The following is a 14,041-nucleotide window of genomic DNA, read 5'->3' on the forward strand; positions in this document are numbered from 1 at the left end:
GTAAATCAGTACAGAGCTGTACAAACCAGTTAAATATATAATTACTGAAATATTCCAATCCCTTAGATAAGATCTGCTAGGATTTAAGCTGATACATATAAATCTCTATCAGATTTGCCAAACACTCATTTAACACTCATACACAACCACCCATAAACTCTATATATGGAAACATCAGATCATGTAGAATATTGTTCCACTATTCTGGAAATATCTGGACAACTTTGAAAATCCAATATTTCTTGTGCCAGAAATTGATGTAGCTTCTCTTGATACAAATCTACTAAGACCAAATGCCTGGGCAATGCTGAATATGGCTCAGTATCCAAACAGGTGTCTTTGCAAAAATGATCCTAATGTGGTCCCCACACTGAAGAGTTGATAGTAAATATCTGGAGCACATCCCATAAAAACATAAGAACTGATGCCCAGAAAGTCATTGAATTCATCCTAAATATGTTGCCTTTGGCTATAATTACCACCACTTGGAAACACGCTAAAATGTTTTATGGGTAGTTATCTAAAATATTCCATACCATTTTGATGGGGAGTGGGAGTAATTTGGCTAAGAAAACAAATACTCTTAAGGGAAAGTCTTGAGACATATGCATATCACCAAAAACAAATCAAGGAAACTGAGATTGGGGTGGGGATAGGGAAAAGAGTCTGTTGGATTCCAGGTCTATATTGATAACAGTTGCAGATAAAGAAAAATTTACTAGAAACAATTTAAAGAAACAATTGATAGCATTTAAGTAAACATCCTCAAAACAGATTTTTGTTTCCCTTAACATGTTAAAATGTGGTTATGAGAACATTTAATTATAAGGAGCCATGAGAAAACACATTATCTTTCTTTGTGAAATGGGTAGGTAAGAGGCGTGTCTGAAAAAGCACGTTTCTCTTTCCTTGTAAACATAATTCACGCTCTAGAACAAAATCAAATACCTCTCATCCTGCTGTAAAGCAAATACTGACGTAAGACAAAAAAAGGCCACGTCTGGAGACTCTAAATGCCTTATACTTTGATTAAAAATGCTTTTGTCAATTACAGATTGATTTTGTAGCTCATTACAGTGATGGATGTTAAGGCTGGCGGAGGTGGTATTTTACCACTTGGCCTGAGGCTATGCTTACTTAGGAGAAGATGTGAAATTACAATTATTTTCTAGCACTCATCCATGTGCCTAAACTGCCCCTATGCCTGCCTCTGGGATAATGTGCTATAATGACATCAGATGAAATGGGTAAAAGGAAAGTATACCCACTCCTTCAGAAGGAAAACACTTTAAATGAAGTTTTCCCAACAACCTGCAGAGATGCTTGCCGCATGGTAAGTCACAGTGTGCTCCATCAAGTATGTTTTGAAGTCAGTTGGAGTGTTCAGGAGATACTGCAGCTAGGCATATGCAAATGTCTCTGTATGTAGTACTATGAATATGAAAACATTTACCTATATAATGTTTAAAGGCATATTCATCCACACATTTATAAATGCATTAAATATTGGAGGATTTTAGTGGTTGTGGGGTATCACAGGATGTAGGTAAGAGCTGCAGGAGGAAGAAATCAATATCTAGTTTGTCTAAGAAAATACAAAGAAAATTCACCTTACATTTTGATACATTCATATTATCCTCTGAGGAGGCCTATTTATCATAAGTCATTGAATGCACTAATATTCATGCACTGATATGCTTGGTTTGTTCACAAGGCATTTTCTTATGATACCCAAACATGTCTGTAACAGCCATGTTGTTTATGTACAATACCAATAGATAAACAATTTGAAAATTTTTCTTGTGACAGATTTATCACCAGTAACACAATATTGGCAATGTCACTATCATTTAGACCCACAGACAGATGACAATCGGTATCCTATGTTAAGAAAGAACTCCTCATGGGAACGGGACAGGTCCTAGGAGATGTTAGAGTAAGAAGCAGTCATTTCAAATAGATGACTAGGCGACCTTGATATACTCCGACTAGAGTAATATTAGCCATATGTCCATGTAATTGCATTTTATAATAGCCCAGCATGAACACAACCCTATTTATGGGATACTTGCATCGTGATAAATCTCTTCCATGCTGGTCGTTTGAATCCCAATACTGCGAAGTGAAACTCCGGTGACAAGAACATAATACTTCATATAATGAAATGTCAAAAAACGTAAGTTAAAGTAAGGTAACAATGCAAGGATGTGAGGAACAAAATCTGATCTATGCTCATAACCCAGTTGGAATGAGCATCAGGGCATCAGGATAACACAGGGATCATTTGAGAAACTGATTGCATTTGGCAGTTAGGACCGTGCTGAAGTCTCATTGTTCTTTTTTTTTTTTTAAGCACTGGTAAAGAAATAGAGAGAAAAGGTGCCTATAAAGTCTGGAAAAGATATGTACTACTTATAGATGCCTTATAAAACAGGCAACGGGCAATAAACAACCAAATTTAGTACATACAGGTTAATAAAAATCCCACATTTAGATATTTAAAATTAGCTATGACTCAAATCCCTAAAATATTATGCCTTCCGATGGTTTATTTTTCTACTAGAAATTGGAGTAGAAAACTGCTATACAGTAGTCTTTGCCATAAACATCCCAGGACAAGTTCTGCTGATGGGATAAAATTTGAAAGGAGAATAACACTGTCAGCAATAAAAAGTGCTTAGAACAGCAACAATGACAGCCATCTTAATGGTCCCAGGCCCCTGGCTCCACAGTGTCTTCCCCACAGGTATGCATGATTCTAACTACCATCTATAGGAACGAAGAAAACATCATTAGGAAAATGGAATAAGTAACTACTTATTCAGTATACAACATGGAATAGAAAAATCTCAATTTCTTGCTTCACAGGTTTCTAAAGTCAATAGTCTTATCTGTTCTCTGCAATGAAGCAAGGAAACATGAACGTAGAGGACATGAGTGGTGGCTATGTACCACGAACCATGATAACGTGGTCAGATGCTCTGTGGCATCCTATACGACACTGTCAGACTCAATGGCGTCCTTCCTCTTCTATGAATACTTTACTTATAGTTTCACCAGACTTTCATGCTCTACCTCTCAGGGTAGCTTCTGTGCATCTGAGAGCAGCTTCCATGCATCTGAGAGCTGAGATTTTGACTGGTATTTTGTAGCCAACACTCTCATGGGAACTCTAACTGTTTCTATGACTTCCATCTAGTCTTCCATTTCCTAGGATGAGTTCCTGTGCAATACAATACTGTTTTAGTATTTGGCCCTAGCCATATGAAAATACTAGCTGAACTAAGGGGAGTCACTGATTTTCATGAAAGGCTAATAATCTAAGATACTATTTTTGAATTTACCACCCTATTATCCATGAGACTTGCCTCTACAATAGTTCTTTCTAGGTGATATTTAATTGTGTTTTATTACTATTTATATTTCATTCTCCATTTATGTGGTGAAAAGATTGTATCTTAGACCCTATATGTACAGTATCTAATATTTCATAGGGTAATATGAACTACATAATATATATTAACTGCACAGATTGCTATTATAGTAGAAATCCTTAACTTTGTGAATAAGTACATATGGCATTTTATTTTTTATTTCTCACTTATACAATAAATCTCATCTGCAGGCTCCCTTCCCTCTCCTCCTCTCAGGTCCCTGAAAATCCTATCTCTCAGATCCACTTCTCCAGTTACTTTCAGAAGAAAGCAGGCCTCCAGTTAATATCAAACAATCCTGGACTAAAAAGATGCATTAAATCTAGGCATATTTAAGTATGTAAATAACAGTTAAAACCGTGTTCATAACTCATTTCTTTAAAATGTAGATAATATATTAGATTTTATTTCAAGCTTGTTTTAAAGGCACCCATCATATAGAGGGAACAAACAGAAATAGGAACTAAAAGCATGCAGAAAGGACACAGTGGTGTTGATGGGGACAGTCTCTAACTGCAGCACAGAATAAATGAAATGGTGCACCTGGTACTAGGAGCACACATACAAGTTGGCTGAACCCAAGTGTATAATGAAAAGCAAAATCTCTAAAACTCTTGCCAGGTTTTTCCTATTCACAAATTTAAGATAACTGCTCCAGTACTAGATCTTTGCTTCAGAAGACTGAGCACATCACAAAACGTCCTCAGAAATGGTGCCTGCCATTGTAGTAACGACTGTGAAAGTAATAAAAAGACTCAGATAATACTTGAAGAATCCTAGGTAATTGTCGTATACCTGAAGTTTGCGCAGACCATTTTACTCCTCTGATATATAATCTAAAGCTTGAATCAGAATGAAGTATGGTAGCCATCACAAGTTTCTGGTGAATCTCAGCTTCATGAAATACTATTTGTTGGTACTGATAAACTATTGCTGGGGGGTAATGTCAACTTGCAAGCAATCTGTTATTAACTGTCAAGAATGATGGATTATATTACCTTAATGTAATGTGTGGCTACCCAACTGAATTTACTAATATTTTAGTGATAGTAGAAAATAAAAAGTCAGATGTAAAGATAGAGTTCCACACAACCACTCTCCCCCTAAAATTTCCCAAATCTCATTTTCAAATAAGAAAGCTAGTCAAATCCAAATATATAAACCAATATCAATATACAAATTTATACTTATTTTTTAAATCAGGATTTTCTTGTGAAATCATACAAATTAAGTAGAAAGTACAAACTTTCAATATGGGTTGAATGTCATGAAGTCATGTGTAGGCTAGTGTGAGTTTACTACGTGTGGGGAGTAGAACCTAGCACTTAGGGGTAGTTTATGAAATTGCTTCCTTTTACAAGTTACATGTCATAGGATGCAAAAGTATCATCTTGGTATTATTATTTTCCAAATTGTGGGTAATGGCAATTTTTATTTTGTAAAATACAAAATATCAACAGTGGTTCAATAATAACAAAATGGGAACTGACTTCAGTGTTAGTTATATAAGGATTATGTTTTATTTTAAAGCAATAAAACCAATTAATTGTTGCTTTATTGGTATTAAAGCTGACAATTCTTTCTTTTTTTAAATTTTACTGGATATTCTTTGTATTTACATTTCAAATGTCATACCTTCCCCTGCACACAAATATAGTGATAAATACTTTTCTATCCTTAGACATAGAAATTCTTATCCCCCTTTCCTTCTACTCTCACATTGGATTTATGGTATGATTTCCCTTAGAAGAGTGAACAAAGTAGAAGAATTTAAACACTATATTATGGAATGAAACTGTGTTTGTCAACATATAAAATAGGCCTTTCAAGTTTACTCTTTGTTAATTTGGGGAAGGAGTAATGACATCATATTAATTATCTCCTGGCCTCCAATGTAGTCTTTGATAACTGATTTTCATCTGATTACATATATTTGCTTTCTGGGTGATAAAAATACAGGTATAATAATACTATACTTTTAACTTTTTTTAACTGCTGAGATAAATGTAGTTTGTATGGAGAGTTAAATTGCATCAACAAATAAAGGTTAAATAAAGGTTTACTTGCTCACAGGAACTTTCAACAGAAATAAGAAAAAAAGCCAGCACAATTTATTCTGAGCAATTCTCTCCTCTCTCATCATTGCTCTGTTAATTATTCTCAAGATCACTTACTTTTACTTGCCATTTTTTAAGTTGATGAGATCATTAAATTTATCAGCTATCCAAATACATTTGAAGTTTCTTAAGACTATATGCTGTCTTTGAACTGGAAATAAGAGAGGAATAGAACTCACTTTTAAAGAAATTAAAGTAATAAAGCAAAATGGCTACCGCTTTAATTCAAGTACCCATTAACCAGAGCATGGGGGAGAAAGTCAAAATGGAAAACTCTGCAAAGTAAATGTGTGAAACTGACAAATACAGAAGTGGATGATCACAGCCAAACATTGGACTGAGCATGGAGACCCCAGTGGAGGAGTTAGGGAAAGGATTAAAGGACCAGAAAGGAAACCTCATAGGAAAGACAATAATATCAACCAGCCAGATGTCCCCTGAGTTCCCAGGGAGTAAACCACCAACCAAAGAGTACACATTGGGGGAGCCATGGCTACAGCTGCATGTCTAGCAAAGAATGGCCTTATGTGGCATCAATGGGAGGAGAGGCCCTTGGTCCTGTGAAGGCTCAACACCCCAATAGAGGGAATTGCTGGGGTGGTAACATAGTAGTGGGTGGGTGGGGGAAGCACCCTCATAGGAGCAGGGGGAGGGGGGATGAGATAGGGAGTCTTCAGAGAGGAAACAGGGAAACATTTAAAACATAAATAAAATGTCTAATTAAAAAAATGAGTGAAACACACTCGGTTCACATGCAAGCAAGAGTCCAGCAGTTGGATAACCAAGGATGAATATGAAAAGGACCTCAAAGGGGGTTGCTTAAAGTCTATTTTGTACATTTAAACTGGGATCACATTGAAATTGTAATCTGCATGAAGGGCTCATTGACATGATTGGGCTACTCATATTTATTGATAAATCTTAATTTATTTTCTCCATTTAGCAACTGCAAGTCTTTAGCTTCGGTGTGACACAAATTACTGTAGAAAAATGATCTGATTCATGACATTTTTATTCCCTCTAAATTGGGTTGACACAAATTTTCTTAAACTGCAAATATTCTTGGTGTCTTGAAGAACTGCTAGTTGCTCCCGAAATCTTTAAAATTCGCTTCATTTAAATGTGTTGGCCAATTGCTGGAGTTAATTATGATGAATGAATAAGATTTACATTTTTAATAAACTGGTTGTGCTCTACCCAATAGCACAGATTCTCTATGTAGATGCTGGGCTCTAAGTTGGCTGAAGTAGGGTGAGTTTCTTCATTGAAAATAGTCTCCAGTTGGACTCTACAGCACCTAATCATTTTAACAGTTGCTTCCTTCATCTAGTAGTATCATAAACCATATAAAAATATCCACCAGAAAGATTAAGAAAGTGTCACCTAAGTACACACTATGCTTCTTTATTTACTTATTAAATCACGCAGTGAATTTGTAAAGCAAGAGACAATGGGAAGCTGGTATATTGCCTGAACCATAAACGTGAATCCCAGAAGGAAATGCTAAAGCCAAGGATAATGACTTTGTAATTATAGAACAACCAAACTTAGGTGAGTCAGACCTAGGTGAAACTCTTTACGAGGATGACCTGAACTATTGACTAACAAGGACAAAACATACTAATTTCATAACAAGTTTCCTGTCCCCTTGTGAATATTCATTTCTTTTGTTTCAGAATGTACAACACTGTTGAACAAAAGAGGATGAGAATTTAGACAACAGAAAACACTTAAATGTTGTCACAACCTTGCTTAGAGCTTAGACTGCTGCAAATCTGAGACCACTGGATCATTGAAAGAGCTAACATATTTACCTCTACATCTGAAGTTGCATAACTAAACTATTTCAACTGTGTTGATCACATTCATAATAATTTTTTTTGTTCATGGACAGTAAGGTACAAGACTCTCTCTAGATTTCTAGAACTGGAGAGAGAACCAAACCCTATATACATGCATAGTTCAATTAAAAAATATGTACAAAATGATGTAAGATGGCTGAGAAAATTTTTGACAAGCATTCCATCTCTTTCGTGATTATGGGAAAGCAAATTAAAGGTGCTTTGAGATTTCATATCATCCATGTCCAAATGGCCAAGATGAAGAAAACAACTGAAAGCAAATGAGGCTATGAGGGAAGGGAGGGGAGACTACATCCATTGGTGGTGTGAGTACAAACTGGTATAACAACAATGGAAATCAGGGAAGAGAATTCTAAAAAGACAAACATGTATATACAATGTTACTGTGTTATACTAACTCTATGATAAATAGACAAAAAACCCCGTATCTGGCTCTACAGATACTTACTCAGCCATGTTTATTGTTAATAGACTCAAATTAGAGAGAAAATGGGCAACATAAATAGCCTACAACAGGTGAAGGGATTATGAAAATGTGGTACATATAGAAAATGAAATTCTTTTCACCTATATAAAATGAAATGATAATATTTTTCAGGTAAATGGATAGACATAGAAAATGCTTAATGAGGTAACCTATACCCAGAAACATAAATACTTAATGCTACCTCACATTTGTGCTTGTAACTCTGAATCTTTACACTTGAATATAAAACCTGAAATAACTGAGAAAACAGAAGACGACCGTAGAGGAGTCTGGAGTATAAATAGCTTTACAGATGTGGCTAGTAGGTCATGGATGCTATGAAGGCAGCAAGGGAAAAAGGAGGACTTGCACAGGGAGGGGGTTATTGCCTTTTATTATCTAACAGAAAGTAAATTACTACTGCCAAAGACACATCCCAGACTGGACAAAGGATATGATGATGTTAGAAATGACTTGGAAGCATCCTCCCTTAGGACCATCTCTCTTTGTTTTCAAAGGTGCTACACCAGCTATTAAGGGGAAAAGTAATCGATAGTCACACCCAGCTATAAGCTCATGAATCATAAGACTGACAGTTCAACAAGATGTCCACAGTGGTATAAGCATGACACTTTTTAACCAACTGTCTAATGGAACTTAATGGACAGCCCAGTGGAAATAAATTATGCTCAGTAGTGTATGGAAAGCCAAGTACCAATAATTGGATAACTCATAGACTTTAGAGACAGACTTACCATTGGTATTTTACTAAATGATTATTTCTAGCTGTAGTATAAATCAAAAGATAAGTGTTTCATCACTAATTAGTTTCTAATAGATAAATAAAAGGGACTATGGGTAGAAAATTCACATTAGTGCATCTACAAAGTACCAATGCTCTTAACATATCTAAGAGATGTGTTAAAAGAGTAAAAAAGAAAGATTGAGTGAAAAATTTCCTGAGATATACGATTTTCTAGTCATAACAAAGAAGCTGTACCCAAGAAATTACAACAATTTTGCTGCCTAACCAACACCTTTATAAAGACAACAGTAGGCAGCATCCCAACACAGATGGGACAGCTCTCATAACACAGCATTGCTAGATGAACAGGTGGTCAGCACCTGTGGAATGATGGAGAATCGGTTTTCTTCAGGAAACTAAAGGTTATTCCATTCCACATAATAATTACTTTATACAAGCATGTACAAACAACAGCAAATATATTCAGTGAAGAATTCTTTATCTGTTTATTTCTTACCTTTCTTGGACAACAAAGAACCTGGGCTCAAACCCCTCTAGCTCAAGTATGGAATAAATGTGGTCAGAAACAGCCTATTTAGCTGACAGCTGAGGACCAAGACTATAGAAAATACTTTTCTTGATATACAATTGTACAGGATAAAAAAACTTATCTTACTCCTTGAAAGAACTTACTTAACAATTCTACCCAAACCTTTCTTAGACTTTATCTTGGAGAGTCAAGAGAAGGAATGATGGTTAACATAATCTGTGGAGAATGCTATCTCCATCATCCTGACTTCAGGTCTAAATAAAAACTTTGGTCTTTGAACTGCCCAACCCAGTCTTTTCCCCTAAGTAAAGAGCACTCAATAAATGTGGTCTTGTAAAAGAATAATTTATGATAGTTAGAATTAGAAATACATACCAAAACCAGGCTGGAATTAGGTCAAAAGCAAATTTATGTATAACAGATTATAGCATATGAGATGTAAAGCTTTTACCTTTTATACTCACTCACATACACACAAACACACAAACACACAAACACTAATGTATAACAACAGGGATTTGTTTTCAAAGAAATATTTTATTTCTCTTTTCTGGTTCCACTCTTCTAAACTAACGAGAAAAATATTATTACATCTGATAATTACATTTTAGCAAATATATTTGACTAGAAAATGTATCTAATTAAAGGTATATAACCATGTTTTAGATGAGAGATCAAAATCATTAAAGTTTAATGGCAAGAGAAAATTTGAATATACTGTTAATTTTGTTATACATTTTTCAAATGAGACTCCAGGCACATTAGAAAAGTGCTTTGTTTTTATTTTATTGACAAATTTTGTGATTTTTATTGAAGTCAGATAAAGTGGTATGGTGGTTAAATGTATGCAAGTAGTTACTTTTATACTTCCATCATTGCATTTTAAATATTAATATTTTATAGTATTTTAAAAGTAATTATATATATTTAGATATGAACTTATATATAGATGTATGCATTAACAAAAATAATATTTACACTGATTTATACATTCACATCCTTAATATACCTATAAAAATTATCCTTAGAAGGGTAATATTTCTAAGAAGCTCATTCTCATTCCTGTGAGCTATTACCTTTCTTTATGTGTATAAGAGAAAGTTTTGATTTTTATACACTTAAAGTAAATGTAAATTTGTTTTTTGATTAATATTTTGATTCACAATTTAATCATAATTTTGTCAAAGACTTATTTTTTCTTGAAAGCTAATAGCATATTATGGATGTTAATGTAACTCAATCCTCTTATATATTTTTAAATTTTATATGTCACAAAATGAGCCTTTCAATATATAACATATATTCCTATACACAAATATAGTGAAAAACATAAGTTTGTTAATATTTAGCTTTCTCTTTCTCTGCCTTTATTAATGAAAGCAGGGATGTTAAGAAATTAAATAATTATAAGAAGGTAACATTAATATTCTTCTTTTAAAAATAAGAAATGTAATTTCTAATCCAAACCGTATTGAAAGAAAAGATACCTTGTCTACTCAACAGCAATTAAGAGACTCTAACTAATACATACTAATTCTTAGCTTTAAATTTGATACTAAGTTCTCACAGGTAAATAAATGAGCAGTGACATAGATATCAGCTGACCTGATAAGTATTAATTGATTATTAAGTTGTTGAAGGTAATGAAATACATTTCAGAATTAGAAATTTCACCTCAGGAGGGTCATCTCATCAAGATCAGTTAATGTCAAAAAGATATGTTCGTAAAAATGAAAAGCAGCTTATGCTTATAAACACTCATAATAACTCAGCTAATCTCTACCAAAGTGTCTTTCAAATTGACATAATAGTTGGTTTTGAATTATTGTTAAAGGAAGTCTTATGTATGACTACAGCCAAGTATAACATGAATATGCTAAAGTTCTTATACACTATTTTCTAAAATAACTTATAAAAGTTACTTATAAAAGCTGAGATAATCTTGTTAAATAAGGAACTAGTCTGCAAGTATTACTATTTTTCTTTTACTGTTCTGATCATAACTTTCTTCAGTATTATGAATTAATGAGATGTAACAAACACCTTCGCAAAAATGTTAAGTATTTATGGCACCTGAGAATTGTTTCAATCTGATCTTGACTGAATAGCTCTGTGGATGGTCCTAAAGGTTCTTTTTCAATCTCCCACTCTTCCTCTTGTCACATCTGCACATATTCTTGTACCTTAATAGCTTCTGGTATTTCTTGCAGTTATTCTATTGTGTTTTTCTGGAATTGACTTTCCCCTTTCATATTTTCACAAAGATGAAAGATAATTATTTGCTGGTAATCACCTACTTCATAACTATTAGAAATGAATTAGGATTCTGAAGTACTTCCATGAGCTGAGTGTCTTTATTTTTATCAACAACTGGAAGTATAAGTTTAACAAAAGTTGTGAGCCTGTATTGATTTAATTTTGGACAGAAGTTTTGCAGTGGTGACAATGCTTCTCCGAAGACAGAAATAAAATATCCAATAGCAGTTTGCTAATGAGGAATTCAGTCAAATGAAGACCCATCTCCAATGAATGCAGTAAAATTTCTCTCCTCAGGTAGTTACATTGGTAAAGGATCGGCATAAAGAGCTGCAAGCTCAGGGCCACTAGACTGTATCAATGAACATCAATGAGTTGAAGAGATTTCCTGATATGTTTGATGGGTGAAACAAATGTACTCCAATTACTAGACATCTACTATATATAAAATATCAAGGAGCATGAGAAAAAGTCAACTTTAGACATATTTACTTACCATGTGGAAAAACTTACATTTAATATAAACCAAAATATAATTGTATAACCATTCACACAAAGGGAGAAAATTCCTAATTCTCAAAATGCATGACACTTTTGGGCTTGAATTTTGAGATAAGGCAATGTCCAATGAAAGTAACATGTTTACTTTAGTCATGGTATTTAATGGAAGAGATTGAGAAGGGAGAAAGAGAAAGTTTAAAAGTCTTGTGGGGAAATGCAGCCAAGACAAAATTTTCTTGGCAGTGACCATCTGTTGATGATGGCGGAGGAAATTAAAATAAACTCTTTACTTGGAAGGTATTTATTTCACCATCAGAGTAGGGCAAAGGTGATGTTTCAGCAATGAAACCTCCTGAGATTTGAAGTCAAAGGAGTCATGGATCTGTTTTCATTTCTTTTTATTCTTTCCTGTTTTTTCTTCCTTCCTTCCTTCCTTCCTTCCTTCCTTCCATCCTTCCTTCCTTCCTTCCTTCCTTCTTCCCTCCCTTCCTTCCTCGTTCCATTCCTTCCTTGTTTTTATTGAAACTCAGTGTATGTGGATAGTCCTTGGTTTGGGAATTGGTAACATAACACCCCATAACTCCACTTTGGTCCATGTTGAAAACAGGTCTAGGAGAGGAACACTGGCTTATTAAAGAGACTTACCTCAGCCTGAAGCTGTCACTAATGACACACAAAAACTATAAAAGGCCTTTGTTATTGAACCTGGGCTCTTGTAACCTCCTGCTTCCAATCAGAATAACAAGCTGAGCCACAATGTGATGAGGGTTTAGAAAACTTGTTCCAGTTATTCTTCTTGCAGGGCAAGGGAGCAGGGATTAAAGAAGGAGGACCATCAGAGGCACATGGGCCTAATGATGGTGTAGTGGCTGGAATGGGACAAGCAGGTGACTCAGGGGTCAGGATGAACTATTTATTCTATCTGTTGTAGCTGAAGGTAAAATACACCAAATTTCATGGAAATGGAAATGCTTGGCAGCTCTAATGGGAATCTTGGTTCATCTCTTTCTCATTTAACTTCTACCTTCACCTTCACCTTTTTCATGCCAGATAATGTCTTTTTCATGCATGGTGCAAATATCTCATTATATAAAGGATACATTACTGTCTAATCTCCAAGTCATTGATGTCACTTCACCTAATACTACCCTATAGCTTACTAAATATGTGACATAATGTAGGACATGAAAGAATGAGCTGACCAAAAGGGTACACAAAACATATACTAAAGTCCACTATGGGCAATAAGTTACATGTGGACAGTCCCACTGTGTTATACAAATACAGAAAAGGGACAGAAAGAGTAGGGATAAAATGGTTGCTTGATTTAGAGTAGAAAGCAGAGTACAGACAATTCTGAAACCCATGTTTTTCCACATTTAGGAAAATTGGCAGTCCAGCTCTCTCTCTGCATGTTTGGATTTCTATCTTATATCTGCCATTCGTCTCCATTGGACTTGAGGCAACTGACGAATAGCTTTCCTTTCATTTCTGGTTAGACTCATTGTAAACATTTATAAACTAGTAACTTTCTCAGTTCTTCAAGATTATATGTTTTCCACATCAGTGGCAGTGACCAGCAGAAGAACCAAACTCAGTGAACTGTGGTAGCCTTCACAAGCTATCAATTTCTGGGCTACTGCTTTGAACATTTATTGACCTTCTCCTCAAATGTCTTCAACATGTACTATTCTTTGGTTTCGCAACTACCTCTTTTTATTCAACCATACTAGTCTTGATTTGAAAAATAATGTAAAATCAGAAAGCAGAACATGTATTTGTGAACTTGTAGTATAATCTAAAATGAAAAGTTCATGTTCTCCAGAGTTTAATTAAAGTACTCCATCTGCCATTTCAAGAGTAACTATAGGGAATCAATATATAAACAAGGATTGTGGTAGAATGCTATAATGACACTGAAGTCAAATGTTCAAAGGAAATTCCAAAAAAGGTGACCAACTTGGACAGAGGTAATCAAGTCTTAGTTATGCATCAAAGGGAGAGCCAGGAGATATGTGGATCCTCACACAAGTGGGGATATGGGTAAGGAAGTGCTGAGTTATTTCAGACTTAGTGTTTTACAACTAAGATGGATAGGCAACAAGAATGA

At 34.7% G+C, this 14,041-nt stretch overlaps 1 protein-coding gene across 2 annotated transcripts in view; it reads right to left on the reverse strand.

Moving 5' to 3' along the window:
• Positions 1-14,041, reverse strand: part of LSAMP (limbic system associated membrane protein) — a gene marked incomplete at both ends in the record, with an annotated part of 2,089,443 nt that overhangs the window by 1,551,083 nt on the left and 524,319 nt on the right. The gene's annotated exons all lie outside the window — the stretch shown is intronic.

Source organism: Micromys minutus (assembly GCF_963924665.1).
Source record: "Micromys minutus genome assembly, chromosome: 7".
NCBI lineage: Eukaryota > Metazoa > Chordata > Mammalia > Rodentia > Muridae > Micromys > Micromys minutus.